Source organism: Carettochelys insculpta, chromosome 2, assembly GCF_033958435.1.
Source record: "Carettochelys insculpta isolate YL-2023 chromosome 2, ASM3395843v1, whole genome shotgun sequence".
NCBI classification, from domain to species: Eukaryota; Metazoa; Chordata; order Testudines; family Carettochelyidae; genus Carettochelys; species Carettochelys insculpta.
In genome coordinates this window covers 87,999,146-88,016,053 of record NC_134138.1, presented here as the reverse complement: position 1 = coordinate 88,016,053, position 16,908 = coordinate 87,999,146, and positions in this window count along the sequence as shown.

Sequence of the window (16,908 nt, the reverse complement as noted above, 5' to 3'; positions counted from 1 at the left end):
TATGCGGAACACAGTAGGGTCTCGACATTCGCGAATGCCATATTTGCAAATTCACTTATTTGCAACCGGCCTCACTTTCCCAGGGCTCCAGTACTGGGAGTGATGGTGGCTGCCACAGCTTCCTTGGGGCTCAGGGCAGGGAGGCCCGGTGGCTGCTACAGCTTCCTGGGGCTCTGAGCAACCCCTGCTTTATGAAAATCAACATTGCCGAGGGTTCTGAACACAGAACACTTGCAAATGCTGAGACCCGACTGTACTTTATTCACCAACAGCACTAGTATTGTACACTGTAAACTTATACTGTATTTGCTGCATTTATTTGTATTTACTTTCACTATACTGCACTTATGGAAAATGTCACTAAAATTTACTTATGGTTAAAATGCCAATCATTCGAAAGTTCCAGATAACAGAATGCCGCATATGAAAGCGTTTGCTGTACTGTGGAGGATCTGTGCCTCAGTGCTTCATTCCACCTATCAGTGAAATGAGGATAACAACACTCCCTATCACCTGGGAAGTGTTGTGAGGGAAAATATATTAAAGACTGAGAGATGCTGAGCTGTCCTGGTGGTAGCGTATGTAACTAAGATGGAAGGAATGAGCATGCAAACTGCAAAGTAACCAATAGTCACACCATACAACATAGTTCAATGTGAACCCTGCTGCATTCTGGTTGTAGGAGGATTCTTCATCAGATGGGAGCTCTCTTTATATAATTATTTTAGGTTCCAGGAATCAAATTTTACTTTCCAATATCCAGCTACCATAAAAGCTAGAGCAGGTGTCTGCAACCTGTGGCTCTGGAGCCACATGTAGCTCTTTGTGGACTTCTTTGTGGCTCCCAATGCTATAATTGCAAATTTAAAAAAAAAATCCCTCCTGATTTTTATTATTTTGCTGAACCTCTAAAAACCCGGCGAGATATGATCTCGAAACATTGGATAGCTCTCCTTTTAATAGGTGCAGTGCATGGTGGGATATGTGTGTGTGCTGTTCCAAAAATAGGGGTTACAAAAAGTATGTTTTGACATTATTTATTAAAGAATGTCTTCTATTCACATACATTGCGACTTTTGAATTACTGAGTTTTTTCCCAAATTCGAAAAAATGGCTCTTCTTGCTCTTTTGGTTGCCGAACCCTGTGCTAGAGTGTTTGCCCTTCACTCTTAAGATAAGTGAATGGGTCTTCTGGTTTTAAAGACCAGATTAGAAACAATTTTAGATTATTTTCTTCAGAAAAGATTTTTGCACTTTTAAATGCAGCACAGCTGCAAGGAAGATTAAGAGCTGACTTCATGGGAAGAATTTAACAGTGCTAATTGGAATAAGTTACGATATGATTGACCTACCTCGACAATAAAATATCCTGGAATATTTAAATTGCCTTATGGAACTCATGTTGGGCTGGTCTTAAACACATTATGCCCGCATAAGTCACTTTTTACACTGCTACAGCACATCTGTAATAGGGGCTGGGCTGGTGAAGTCACAGCAGCATGCCTGCTACACTGGTGCAACAGTTCTCAGTGTGGACAAGCTCTTAGGACTTGTCCACACTGCAAATTTAATTAGGATTGAGGTAGGGTTTGAATTTAAATTGCAACTGCTATTCCTGTATAATTATGTACAGATGAGCCCTTGACCCTTAATAGCAGCTACTGCCCTGAGTGACAGTTTAAATAAATGGCCCATGTTTTCAAACATAGCTGCTATGTGATGCCACATTAGGTATGTAATTTGTAATCATGTGCATGCTGCACAGCACAGCAAAGTGGATGAATGTGAAATGAATAATAACAGATAATGAAGAGATGGGACTTTTCCATATAATACATACGTGCTTTTCAAATAGAGCACTTTGGTCGGTTTACATATGTTATAGTTCTTGATGATTATTTTGCATTTTCCTGAAATGGATATACAGGGTACTAGAAAACATGTGCCCAATGAGTCATTAATAAAAGTAAATCAGTATCTGCAAACTGTGGCACTCCCAATACAGTAATAAGTGATAATGGACCTCAATGTCAAAGTCAGAAGTTTAAAAGATTTGCCATAGCATATGCTTTCAAACATATTACATCAAAGCCTATTCCTTACAATCTATTGACTAAGTTGAAAATGGTGTTAACATAGTAACCATTTTACTATGTTAAAGCCATTTTAACGAGTCCACTAAATTGTTAGAAAATGATATGCCAGATATATGGAACTCAAACCACAATATTTAGTTCCTGATTCAGAATCTTAACAACCTAAAATATCTTTATTTGAATTTTACTAAGAATTTAATCTCACTTATATTTTGCTACAGTAAAGATAATTATATGGTATCTTTTAGCAACAAGGAACAAAATGGTCAAGGACACAAAAGCAGCAAGGAATTATTTAAAGGCTAGCAGAATGCAAATAACTACAAGCATTCAGTTTTCATAAGCACAGAAAAGTCATAGGTAAGAGTTTTTAATGGAAATCTAGTTAACACTTAAATACTGTCAGTGTAAGTCTGCAATACTTAACGATGCTTTGTTGCTGATAAATGCTGAAAGACGCACATGAATTTCTGATACGTCTTCTTTCTGTCTGGCCTAGACCTGTATGAACTGATCTAAACAAAAATTTAAATTTCACTCAAAGCACATTCAGGCTACGTCTACACAGCAGTGCTCTTCTGAAATAAGTTATTCCAAAATAGCGATAGCTTGATATTGTATTTCAAAATAATATGGCCACTCACAAAATGCATTTTGAAACAGGACCCAGCTATTTCAAAATAGTGCCATTGGAGCCTGTTATGACTTATTTTGAAATAGTGCTATTCCACGTCTTAATACTGCCTATTTCAAACTAGCAAGTTCGAAATAGGCATTATTCCTCATGGTATAAGGTTTGCCAGACTTGAAATAATGCACCCACTATTTCGATTTTATTTTGAATTAGCTGCCATAGTTATTTAGAAATAACTTCTGTTATTTTGGCTGCGTCTACACTAGTCCCCTCCTTTTGGAAGGGGTGTGGTAAAGAGGGATTTCAGCAGAGGCGAGTAGACCAGGGCCTTTGAGATTATCTTTGTTATGTAGACACAGCCTCTATGAAATCGCATTACACAAGCCACGGAAAAGCACATCAGTTAGAACTATGAAGCATTTTTATGTCGTGGGGTCTTTATTCCCCTTCATATATGATAAATATGGCAAAATCAATACATAAAAAACATTGTAATAATGCTAATTGGAAGCATTTTCAGTTGCTGTGTAAAAATAATTTAAAATGTACAAGTACTATCACATTGACGCACAGAACCTTTCAGGTGGGATTTTGTTCAATCTCCCTTTTTTCTCGGAAAATAGGATGAGAAGTTTGTGGTGAGACAGCTTTGGAAATTCCTTTACCCCATTCAATCAGCTTTCAAGCTTGCTGTACTAATTGCATTATTGAAAATCTCTTCTTGATGAAGGATGGAAATCAGTTGTCCATGCTGACTCTCTGAGATCTTAGTCTGTGTTTTTATATTATGCCTATCATTTGAGTGCCTCTGAGCTGCCTTTAAATCTCTTGATCACAAGGCTTTTGGGGAGTCATCTGGACACTCTAGCAAGGATTGGTAGATCTGTCTTGGAGTGGATTTTATGGAAAGAGGTAGATATAAAAATAGAAAATGTTTGTAAAGCTAGTTGGAGAGAACAGCAGCATTTATGGTAACTAAGTACATATCATTAAAATGAAAGGCCTGCTGTTTCCTGGGCCCTCCTACCAGGTGGCAGTATTAGGGCAGAGATTAGAGCACATACAGAAAAATAGAAAGCAGGTTTGTGACACACTCTTACTTCAACCAAGTGTGTGTGTGTATGTATGTGTGTCATCCACCACAAAATATTGTAGTCATAAATGGGCCCTACTTTCTAAAATCTTTTGATGATATTTATCTATATTGGTACATGGTTCCTACCAGTCTGGTACCTGAGCGTCTACCAAGATGATGATGTGTATACATAAATGTATTGCTTTCTGTCTTCTGTGTATTTGTGGGAAAACAAGGTCAAAAAAATGCACAGAAGATACTCAAGCAAGTTCATGATCATCTTAATCCCCTTTAGAAGAATAATAGCAGAGTCTTTTGAAGCACATAATGTTTCTCCTACTTTTGATAATGTATTTGGAAAATCCTGTCCAGCGGTGTGTTCGATATTTGGCTGTTCAGCTAAAATGTAAGTGTGATACAGAAAATGCTATCCCAAAATTAGTAGAAGGAGCTCAATTTAAGTACCAATATGACTGAAGAAACTGTTCTGTAGTTTGCCTCCAGAACAAAGAATCATGAAGAAGCAGAACATGCTTTCATGTTTCCCCTGAAGCAGCTATTTGTACTGGTTACACCGGCTGCATATTTCTAAAGCATCTATTACCTTTTTCCAAAGGTGGAGCTGAAAAGGGGCACACAGATTTTAGATGGAGAGGAATTTTTAGAAGGTGCACTTACCTGCTTAAATCCTGATATCCACTGAATATTGTAAACTAAGTGTAAATATTTCCTTGGCAGTAGAATCTGAGATTAAGAAAGTGAGACAGAAGATTCTTGAAACGGATCATTGATCATAATAGACAGTGCCCTGGTGCAGCTGGTAAAGTGGAAAATCTAAGGATAGGGTACCATCTAGTGGATAAATAGTAAAAATTATTACATCTATACTATCTATACCTATAAGTAAACCAAAGAAAATGTATTAAGATACTACATGACAAAGAGTCAGCTGAAAGCATTCTGAATGTTTGTATGTTCAAATATAATTTCCAAAAATCCTTGCTGTGCTTTCTTCCTGTTACCTCAAGGCAACTTAGCTAGCACTTAAGCCAGCAGAGACTAAGGAGGTCACAAATATATTGGTTCGGTGCCCTTCTTCGTCTCGGGATTCTGTGCCAGGAGGCAGGTGACTTCCGAGCTGCGATATGAGAGTTTGTCTGAGTCTGTCACTGAGTGTGTCTGTTTGTTCAAGAACTCCTCCTAAACGGAGCACCAAATGTGGTATACAGCTTTCTGTTATCACAACTGAAAGCAAGGGGAGGGGTTGATTATGCTAGGAAAATGGGATGTGCCTGGAATGGGATTGCTTCTCAGAAAAGAGAAACGAGACAGAATCACTAGGCAGGTGAATGGGGTTAGCCAGGCGTGTGCCCCAACCCCATCCAGGACTGCTCCTGCCCCAAGCCTCCAACCCCATAGTAGACCTTTACAGAAAGTGGGGGAGCTGAAACCCCCATGCCCCTCGATTTATATGGGAACGTTGCTGGCTGTTCGCCTTCATCAGGGAGTGAAGAGAAAGTGCGTGATTTGCTGCATTCCTCACTCTGTCAGGATGGTGCAGAGGGCAGATGAACCCCGAACTGCCCAGCTAGGAACATGCATCCCTCCCTGGCTTGTGTGCGCTGAAGCTGAAGCAGCAGTGGAGAGGTGCTTCTCACCTGACCCCAAGCTGCTGCAGTGAGAGAGGCCTGGGGTTGTTCTCTCTCCCAGGGGCTGCCTGCAAACTGAATCGCTCCCCGCAAGCCCCAACCCACAGCTATGATTTAAGTGAAGAGAAACAAAAATGAATTGAGTTAAGGATCTGAGCAATACTGGCTAAAGCTGAAAGATGTTTAACATACAAAGAACTAACTTCAGCATTAGCATTATTATTTGTATAAACCAGAGAAGGGCCCTGATACCAGATTACTATGTAAATATAGGAATTCAAACTAAAGTTTTAGGAATATGTGTAATACCTTGGTTTGGAGAACTTTAATCATCTCCTGTCACCCTGTCAGCCTGCAGCTGCTGACTGATTAGGTTTCATCTAAAATTGAGGAATATCCTTATGCAGGTCTTCCTACTTCTTTCTCAAATTTGCACCCTTCTAGCACTCAGCAGCTCCGTTTACACCAGAGAGTTTTGCTCACAAAACTCTCAGAGAGTCTGCACGAAAAATGCGTTCTGTCGACATAGTGTCGACAGAATTCAGCACTTTTGTCGACAGTCTTCTGTCTCCCCCCGAAGAGGCAGAACGCCTTTCTCAACAGAATCTCTTGACAAAAAGCCATGTGGATGCTCCAGGAAGCCCTCTGTTGACAGACAGGGATTCTGGGTCACTGGACAGCCCTGTCTGTCATGGTTCCTGTTGTCTATTCTGTCAGGAGAGGGCCAGGCAATTCGCCCACTCTCTGGCAACAGAGCGGTTTGCTTTTTTGATCGGCTTTTATGTGTGGATGCACTCTGTTGACGGAAATCTTGTCGGAACATCTCTTCTGACGGTGACTTCTGTCAACAGCTAACTCTAGGGTAGACATAGCTAGATAGTGGAATTGATTTTTACATCACACACACTATTTTTCCACCATTGCTCTTTGCTTCTGATTGGTAAGTGCTCACTTACTGGATTAGTGCCCTGCCCCTCAGCTGAGGAAGGCAGTACCTGCACAAGTTCAATAACAGCGTCAATCCCATTAACTTCAGCAGAATCACTCACTGGGGCAAGTACACTGCTCAATGGGACCCTCAGAGAGAGAGGGGGATATGAGGGAAGTGGGGAGACATGTCACACCTAGGGAGCAGTAAGGAAGCGGAAGTGCCTATAGAGCTACTGAATTTTGGTATGCAGGAAAGGTATTCCATCCTTAAGAAGATAGAATAATAAGACCACAAGAAGCAGTTTGCAGGAAGAACAGCAGCTGAACCAGTGACAAGGAAGCAAGCACTGAAAGGAAGCAAAGAGAAAGAAAGAAGAATGAAGTAATCTCACTTTACAACCATAATGAAAAATATTGTCCCAGACATCTGGGATCCAAGCAAAAACCAAATCACAGGCATCCTGATTGATTTGGTGAGATGGTGCCTCTCAGACGCCCCAAAGAGGCTGCCAGATATCCTGAAGAATGCTGGAGATTTCCTGTCGGCTCTAGTTCATGTAAGAACAAATGAAAGCCACAGCAATTTTAATATATAATTAAGAATCCCTTCAAGATAAACTGAAAAGAACTTTTTAAAACACCAGGTCTGCATCCATTTGTGGTGTTTGCCATATAAAAGAAATTTGAGGTTCTAAACTTGTACCACTTACCTCTCATATTTTTCTGGTGTTGCTGAAAAACTTGTTGTTGGCTCTTCCACCTGAACTGACTCTTTAACAAATACTGGTTTCTCCAAAATATTAATTAAACATGATAGTTAAATATGACACAGTACAATAACTAAAAGTAATGTGACCGTAACAATAGTAACAAAGATAAAGCCATGCTAGTCTATATACTATCAATACAAAAAAGCAGCAAAGTAGCACTTTGAAGACTAACAAAATACTTTGTTAGGTGCGCTTCCGTGGATATGGTCTGAAGAAGTGGGTCTGTCCCATGAAAGCTCACCTGATAAAGTATTTTGTTAGTCTTTAAAGTGCTACTTTACTGCTTTTCTGTATTAAAAGCAATGTGATTAGAAATCCCTTCCCTTAAACTGTTCAGCTTTCTTATCCCTGGCTTTTGTGATGCTTCACTTAATTAATTCTCCGATGTTTGTGTTCTCCAAGCTAGACTTGAATTTCTAATGTTGAAACATGTCCCCCGACCCCACCCAAAAGCACATAACAAAACCCACAACCCAGTTTGGCTTTCTTTGTACAAATAGAATAACAAGAGGGGGTGGTGGTTGGGGTGGTGGTGGGGGTTAATTAGCCTATGATTTTCTTCTGCATATTCTCTTTAAAAGACGTAAGAAGTGAGCTGAAGTGGGAGCAGTGCTAACCCTTTCTAGTGCCCAGAATGAGTTAAGGAACAATAAGATTGGAGATACCAGGTGGGATTCACAAAGGAACTTAAATGTTACACTACTGAGGCTCCCAGTGACTAATTTATAGGTACTTAGAAAAAAAAAGTCACAGGAACAACACTGTGATGCACAAAGCTGAGCTGACGCTAAGGCTCCCAACACAACGAATGGCAACCATAGCATGCAATCCATAAAAGTTGGCCTGCTAGGTAGAGAAATGCCTTAGTTAACCAATAGGAGATCACTACTGGGTGCTAAGCCCCACCCCTCTATCAGTGATAGGCAGGTTGTGTGTGTGTGTGTTAGCAATGCACAAATGGGAACCGGAGGTGGCCTAGGGTGCTTTTTGAACGAACGAGTGAGATGGCTGCCTCATGCCTCTCAGAAAGGCCAGAGGGGGATTCTACCTAGCAGTTTTGATCCCCGTGGTTTGCACACTTTCGTGGCTGTGGGTTAGGAGTCTGGGTTCAATTCCACTGGCCTCCCTCTCCCTGCCCCCAGCAGACAAGGCTTTGACCAGGAGTCTTTCACCTCTCCAGAGAACTCTGTAGCTGCTCAGCTATAGGGTAGTCTGGTGTGGGGCTCCCTCAGCTGCTCCTGCTGAAGCTGATGCACTCTGGGTAACTAATAAAAGAGTGACTGGAGCCAGGGTCTTTCCCCCTTCCCACTGAGTGCCCTAACTGTTGGACTGAAGAATATCTCTCATTCGGCATCACTGGCCCAGTGACTAGGTACATATGTACAATGCATCAGTGATTAGAGACAGAGACTATAGCCCAGCGAGTAGGGCAACCACATGGGATACCGGAGCTGTCCTGTCCATTGGATGAGGTGGGATGGCCATCCTAGGCCCCGTACTTTTGGGGGCTGTGTGCTGGCCACCCCAGCTGTCCTATGGCCAGGCCAGGGGAGGATTACCTGGGGTAGGGCACAGTGTGAACAGCTGCCGCAGCAGCAGTAGGTCACCTACCCCCATGCCTCTCCCACACACTCATCATGCAGCGTGTCAGTCTGCTCTGCTCCCCTGTGGTCTCTTGGCCTGCCGAGCCCCACTTCTCTGCAACCTCCACTCCCAGACACCTGTGGAGAAGCTGGGCGCAGCAGGCTGGGAGGGCACGGGCAAGTGGAGGAGGCTGCCACTCACCCGTGTGGTGACTGGGTGGGGGTTGAGGAGCGGCGACCCCCACCCCCCGTTGCTGCTGCCACCGTCTGTGCCATGTCTTGCCCCAGGTGATCCCCACCCAGGCTGACTGGGGAGGGGACGAGGGGGCAGGGTGGGGAGGGCGCAGGCCTGTGGCACAGAGATGGGGGGTTGCCTGGGCCATGGGGTGGGGGGTTTGCCCCAGGCCTCGCGCAACCCAGGACAGCCCTGGAGGAGACTGAAGGTCCGGTTCCCCTGCTCTAACTACTCTATCATTATTTATCCAGAGCTGAGGTGCCTCCAGAAATATTTGACATTACATACCGTCAGCCCCTGTGGAGGCATCCTCACTGCAGATGCTGGCCCAGTGCCCTGCCAACTGCTTCCATGTCATGCTCAACCTTCACCTGTGTATGCCGGCCTTCCCAGGTGCAAAGCCTCTCCCGGGGCTTAAATTCTCTCTGGGTCTCTATGGGTACATCTACACTAGGAACTAACTTCAAAGTTAACTTCGAAGTGGGGCACTACTTTGAAGTAGCCAGCAGAGAGTCTACCCACATTTTCCCTTACTTCGAAGTTAACTTTGAAGTAGGGAGCCCAACTTCGAGGTCCTTACGCCATTCCTGGGAATGGAGTAGTGCCCTACTTCGAAGATGAACTTCGAAGTAGGGTGTGTGTAGACGCTCAACCTCGAAGCGGCTTACTTCATTTTTGTAGTGTAGACACAGCGCTAGAGTATTTCCCAGACCCCCCCTCTCATTGGGATTTGGGGCATCTGCCCTGTTGGTTTAACAATATTCACCAGAGCTCTGCTCCAGACAGACAGCTCCGTGCCCATGTGACTCCACAGATCCTCTGCTACGAGCTGAGCTGCACTTTGACCCCATGGTGTTAGGGGGATGCAATGTCAGTCACTGAAATTTGGACCTGCCACCTGCTCAGCATGACAGAGGGCTGACAGCGCCCAAGCCGAACTACTACTGCTAGCGACTAGCAAGGCATATGTCCACATGTGGGCAGGGAGGAGTTCGACTCAGCCCCCACCCTTCCCCACTCCATCCCTACCCCAGCACCCCCATGCTGCATCCTCTCCCTGAGTGTGCTGTGTCCGCCTTCTCCCCTTCCCTCCCGGAGCGCACTGAATGCTGAGAAACAGCTGTTCATGTGGACAGGAGGCTCTGGGAGGGAAGGGGACTGATGGGAGAACCTGGTTGCTGAGCAGCCACTAACTTTTCCTTGTGGGTGCTCCAGGCCCAGAGCACCCATAGAGTTGGCACCTATGTGGACACAGGAGTCACTGAAGCACTGTGGAACTATTTCAGCAGAAGAGACTGAGGGAGCCCAGCATCAGAATATCCCAAAGCCCAAAGGTTAAAGCACTCACCTGATTGGTGAGAGACCCCTGCTAAAATTCTGTCTTCCTGTCCACCAGAGACTAGGGAACTGAACCTGGGTCTCCTATACACCAGGGTGAGTGCTCCAACTGCTTGTTTAAAGTAGAAAGGACTGGCACCAACTCCAGCATCTTCTCCTGTTGCACTTTGCATGGGATCTAATCCAGTGGGCAGCCTCTGAGTATGCCTACTAGAGTAGGCCCACCACATAATATAGGCAGCCAAATGCCTATCCTACCCTGGTGTGCGGATCACTCGGGGCAAAGGTAGGAGACAGGCATCTGGATATCTAGTGTACAGTGCTAGTGCACAAGGTTGGAGGTGGAACCAGAGGTGCCTAAGGACTTTTTACCACAAAAACATAGGTGCCAAGTTTAGTTCTAGTTTAGGTGCCTACAGGGTGATTGGGATTTTTTTGTGAACTGCAGTGAAGCCAAAACTGGGATTCATGCACCACCATGACCTGAGAATTAGGCACTGAAGTATCTTTGGACCAAGACTCTTACAGCAGTGGCTGCAGATGCAGAAAGCACCTTGGATAAAGGAATTTGTGATGAGGCCTGCCTGCTCCACTGTGCCCCTTACTGGCCAAACGTGGCTCCGGTGAGGCCTGTTTCAGTTTCCTGTTAACACAGGTTTTCTTTACAAGTCCATACAGTCTTTATTCTTCCAGCAATGCCCCTTCTGTCAGTGTCTAATTTATTGACACAAAACAAATAACCAATTCCTCGCCCTTTCTCCCAGCTGCATTTCTTGGTCCTCAGCCTTCTTCAGCCTCTCTAGGTGGAGTTTTTTCTGCTCATGGGGTGTCTGCTCTCTCTGGCCTTCAGCCCTTAGTAGCCCTCTAATCCATCCTAGGTTTCAGGCCTACCATTCCTGGTTTTTGTAGGAGATACATATAAACTCCTGGTCACAGCAGCTTTTCTAAAGTCTCTACTGCTGCTACCTTTCGTTATCTCTCCCTAAGCTTCCCCTGCAGGACTGCAGCTTTTGGCTGCTCTTATAGAGAAATTGCCTGATCCCCACTCTTTTTTACCTCTTAAAATAACTGGACTGGTTAGCTCCAGGCTCTATCCCTTAAAGGAGCAAGCCAGCCTATTACAGCGATGGAAAACTAAGGAGAAGTGACAGTGGGCATCTGCCTCAAAGATTGGTCGTGTCTTAAGGCAGAGGTGAGCAAACTTTTTATGTCTGGCCCCACTTTTCATCCCTGCAATTAGCTGGGCCCACCCACCTGTCTAATGTAATCCAAACCAATGGGAATCTGGGTTATGTTCATATGAAAAAAAGAGTTCTGGAACATGTAAGAAAATAAGTCTGTAGAATGTAAAATCTTTATTAATCGGCATATAAATGTGAACACACAGGCATCAAAACAGTAACAGATTTCACCATTTTTAATGGGATGATGAATGTGACACCCAGCGGCCATCATGCTGGGCCCCCCACAGGAAATTTCATGCCCCCCGAGGGGGCCCACCCCCCACTTTGCACACCCCTGGCTTATGGATTAGATAGCTGGTATTTTTGTGCATCCTATGGTTAGTTTGGCACAGACTTCAGGGTCCTTTGTTTATTTTTGAGAGTTAAGATGCTCATACCTGTGTATGCAGTGTAAATCCATTTTACTAGCTATACAGGAGTATGACTATGCAGAAATTTCTTTTTTTATTAAACAATGGAAATATTAGCAGGTTGCAACTAAGCATTTTCAGCCTACTCACTAAAGGTAACTTTTCCCTTGCCCCACACATAAGGGGTGAGCTCAGCACATAGCAGGTTCCAGAATGGAATGGGGAAACAACCGCCATGAGAATGCTGCTCCCATCCAGGTGGGTGGAGAGTAGGTGGGCCTTGATTCTGCCCTCCTCCTCTGCCAGGGGGCGGGAAATTAATTGCTACCAATATAGATGATAAGCTAATTGCTTTATCCCTAGAGCAAATGGGCAGTTACAGGGAGAACTGAGATTCAGGGGATGCCTACAGTGGAACCAGAAGTGCAATTTCCCATTCTAACAGACATACCCAGGCTAGCTCTGTTTGAACCACTGTGCTAAAAATATAAGCACAGCCACCCTGGCATGAGCAGCAGGATGGGCTGCTGAGTGCGTTTCCATCAGAAAACTAGGTATCCATTCAGGCAGCTAGTCCCTCCCACTGCTTGCACTGCTGAGACTACATGTCACTCTTTTAGGATGCCAGCTGAATCAGAGCTAGTGGAGGTATATCCACACAAATAGGGAACTACATCTCCAGCTCTGGTAGACATACTCTTAGGGTCACAATTTCTGTCTGTCTTCTCCTGGGGCAAAGCAGCTATTATGTGTTGCCTCTTATGCAAGGCAAATTGTGAATTCTTGTGTGCAGCTGCCAAGTAAGTTTCCCTGACCAAAACCAGAGAAACTAGAAGACAGAGAAGGAGGAGAGAAGAAAAGAAATGCAGTTATGATCAAAGGCAGGAGAGTAATTATGACGCTGTTCTGTTATCTAATGCCATGAGGCCATAAGCTTCTTTAACACTCTCTTTTCCATCCATCGGCCAGTTGATCCTTGACTTATATTGCCATGGAAGCAACAGAACTGGAGGAGAGAGAACAAAAATAAATTCACCTACACTACCCCAGGAGGTACTTGAAGTCATAAGGCACCATTTTCTCCAGGGATTTTAGTGAATCTAGTATTCTACTGGTAAACAAATTAAAAAGATAAATACACATCAAACATGATCTTGACAGCCGAGAATCCAACCAGCGGAGGACCTATCCTGGGTCTTTTATTTACCCAAAAGGAGGCACTGATTAAAAACACAGTTATATGTGAACTTCTGAAGCACTTTGCATCGGAGCCTCTCCAATCTCCTGGCAAGCATTAATGTATTAAGTCTCACAGCACCCATGTGAGAAAGTAATAGGGTACCAGTAACCATGAGCTCCTTGAATTTAGCATAGTAAAGAGTAAGTTCACAGGAGGCAGCAGTGCAAGGATAATAGATTTCAGGAAGGCACAGTTTGGGGAATTAAAAAATCTAGTGAGTGAGATGAGATGGAGGGAATGTTAAAATTTACTTGTGCACAAGAAAGATGGAGAATCCTGGAAGAGAGCAGAATTAAGGCAAAGCAGACCATAAATCCTCAGAAAAAGGAGAGGAAGGGATATAAGAAAGTGTGCAGCAGAGACGGCAGAGGAGAATGTTCCGGGAAAGCAAGGCTTGCCTTCCTGGGAGCTTTCCTTTGAAATAGTTGGCATCGGCAACTGTTGGCAGACAGGATACTGGGCTAGATGGACCATTTGTATGAGCCTGTATGGCCGTTCTTACATAATTCCAAAAATGAACCTGTAACCTGCCTTGGAGTCTTGTTACAAACTGAAAACTCTATTTTGTTATGAGGCTCATAAATCTGGATTGAATGTGAAGGGGCTTGGGTTCATTTGGGGTTATATATAGTGTGACAATCCATTCTGTTCTGGCTGGAACAGCCCAGTATTTCAGGTGCCAGGAAGGTGTCCTGATTTATTTTAACAAAAGGGCTAATTGCGCTGGATTGTGGCCTTGTGCTGAGCTGCCCCTTTCCCCTGATCAGGAGGTGAGGCTGCTACCTGGGTCCTGGATCCCCATGGCTTGGGGGAGCTGGGAGGAGCACCAATGAGGCTACCACCCGGTTCTGGCTCTCCATGGCTTGGGGGAGCCAGAAACTGGGCCAACATGGTTGTTGCCCAGCTTCCTGCAGCTTGGGAGAGCCAGGAGTTGGACTGGTGCAGCTGCCACATGCCTCCCCATGGGTCGCGGGAGACAAGAGTTGGACTGGTGTGGCTGCTGCCCACCTCCCAGCTTCCCGTGGCTGGGAGGAGCACCAGCGTGACTCCTGCCCCATTCCCGGCTCCCCAGGGCGTGGGGAAACCGAGAGCTTTGCTGGTGGGCCTCTAGTCCTGTTCCCAGCAACCCAAGGCCACAGCTGCCCCCCCACAGCCAAGGAGCACCCCACCTCCAGCAGGGTGGCAGCCCCCACAGAGCAGCCATCACTTGAGTAGAGTGACCATCCATCCCATTTTGGCTGGGGCAGTTGTATTTCGGGCACTAGGAAGGTGTCACCCACCCTCCCCCACCTCCAGGTGTCCCGTATTTGGCCTAGGGAAATATGGTCACCTTAGTTATATATGGGAACCATTCGATACTCTGAGACTTTACATGACTTTGACATGAAACAACATAATACTTGGCTTAATTTAGTCATATCTGAAATCTGATGCTGTTCAACAAGGAGAAGTGTAGGGTCCTGCACTTGGGATGAAGGAATCCCAAGCATTGTTATAGGCTGGGTGCCGACTGGTTAAGTCGCAGTGCAGCATACAAGGACCTGGGGATTATGGTGAATGAGAGGCTGGATGTGAGTAAACAGTGTGACTTGGAGCCAAGAAAACTAACAATATGCTGTTAGTGAGTAGTGTGCATTAGGAGGAGCATTTCGAGCAGATCTGGAGAAGTTGTTGTTTCCCTTTACTCAGCACTGGTGAGGCCACATCTGGAGTACTGTGTCCAGTTTTGGGCCCCCCCAGTATAGAAAGGATCTGGATGTGCTGAAGCAGGTTCAGTGGAGGGCCACAAAAAATGATTAAGGGGCTGGAGTACATGGCCTATCAGGCGATGCCGAGGGATTTGGGCTTCTTTAGTTTGCAGAAGAGAAGACTGAGGGGTGATTTAATAGCCTTCAACTTCCTGAAAGGGGGCTCTAAAGAGGATGGAGAGAAACTGTTCTCAATGGTGACAGATGGCAGAACAAGGAACAATGGTCTGAAGTTATAAAGGGTGAGATGTAGGTTGGATATTAGGAAAAACTACTTCACAAGGAGGGTGGTGAAGCACTGGAATGCGTTGCTAGACAGGTAGTGGAATCTCCAGCTCTAGAGACTTTTAAGTCTTGTCTTGCTAAAGTCTTGACTTGGATGACATTTGAAGAAGGGTGCTGGACTTGATGACCTCCTGAGGTCCTTTCCAGCCCTAAGATTCTATATCCGCAAGGTAAAACCCAAGGGCTGTTTGAACCCAGACAAAAATCCTCACATTAACCCCAGTCAACCAAATTTCACTGATTTAGTCACAGCTCTCATGAATAGGACTATGGCTTTCGGGAAGTAACTTCAAGGTGTTTATCCTGAAATTCCATTCTGAAAGTTCAGAAAACCAGACACTGCCCTTCCATAAACAAACATCTTATTTACTGTATGTGTGTGGAGTAAGAGTGACATCCTGTGGCCAGTTTTGATTAGTCCTAAGAATGGACAATCTGCAAATAAAGAAAGCTATTCCTGTACTTTAGGCTGCAAGGATTAACTAAAAGATGGGATGGAGAGAGAAAGGTGGAACTTGCATCCTTTCTTAATTTAGTTCTAAATTTCAAAGCAAAAGAAATTAGTTATGACACAGTTGTTTTTAGTCAGGACTAGGGTGACCACATTGCCCTATGGCAAATATGGGACACTCGCCTCTGGAGATGCTATCCCACGTTAGGGATCTTTAGTGAGGCAGGCTACCGCCCATAGTCTGGCAGTAGGGATGGGGTCTCCACAGCCACCGGATGAAGAGGAGAAGAGGATGGGGACTTGGCAACCTCCTGGCAGGGAGTGGATGCTGAGAATAAGGGCTTCACAGCCTCCCAGCAGGGTGGAGAGAGGGGCAGGGAACAGGGCAGAGCTGCCTCACTGAGGCAGGGGGTGTGCCAAGGAATGAGGCCGCTGGCCCACAGCAGAGTTTGCTGGCAGCAGGGGCTGACACCATGGGGTGCTAGTGAATGGGGCAGTGCCCTAGGGAGGAGCTCCCCTGCAACAGGCCTTGCTACCCTAAGGCACCAGGTAACAGAGCAGCCTTCCCACAGAGGAGGTCCCCGGCAGTGGGGGTGCTGCCCCAAGGCATAGGGTGCCAAGCAACCGGGCAGCTGCCCTGCAGTGGAGCTCCCTGGCAGCGGAGGCTGCTGCCCTGAGACATTGGGCACTGGGGAACGGAATCCCACAAAATATGGGACAATTTGCCCATTTTCTTAAAAATATTGGGACACCTGTGGGACAGCTTAAATAAGGGACTGTCCTAGGAGAAATGGGATAGATGGTCACCCTGCCTGGGACCCAAACATTCTGTCCCCATTGCTCTTTCAAGTGTAAAGTGCATTAAAACTGCTTTATGAAGCCCAGCCTGGAAATTAATACTGTTAGGCGCTGCTGAGTATAATGTGGCCAAGGAATAAGGAAACAGGGCAAGGAGAAGCCACTGGTGAGTGGGGAGGAAGGAATGTTTGAGAGCATGGGCCTAAACCTCCCGAGGTGATCCAAATAACCCAGCTACAGAGGTGCAAACAGGACGCAGCAGCACAGAAATGGAAAAGCAGTTTCATTTCCCAAGAATACTATATTTTGTAGTTAACAGGCACAGCTGTGGCAATGAAGCCAGTTTAGGGAGGGAGGGAGGGAGTCTTATCTATTGACCTGTTCTTGCTGAAGGACAGCAGGAATATACTGTCAGGTGAGTTAGATATAAAGCTTGCCCAGAGGGGATACAATTCTTAATATATGGAGGAATTTAAGAGAAA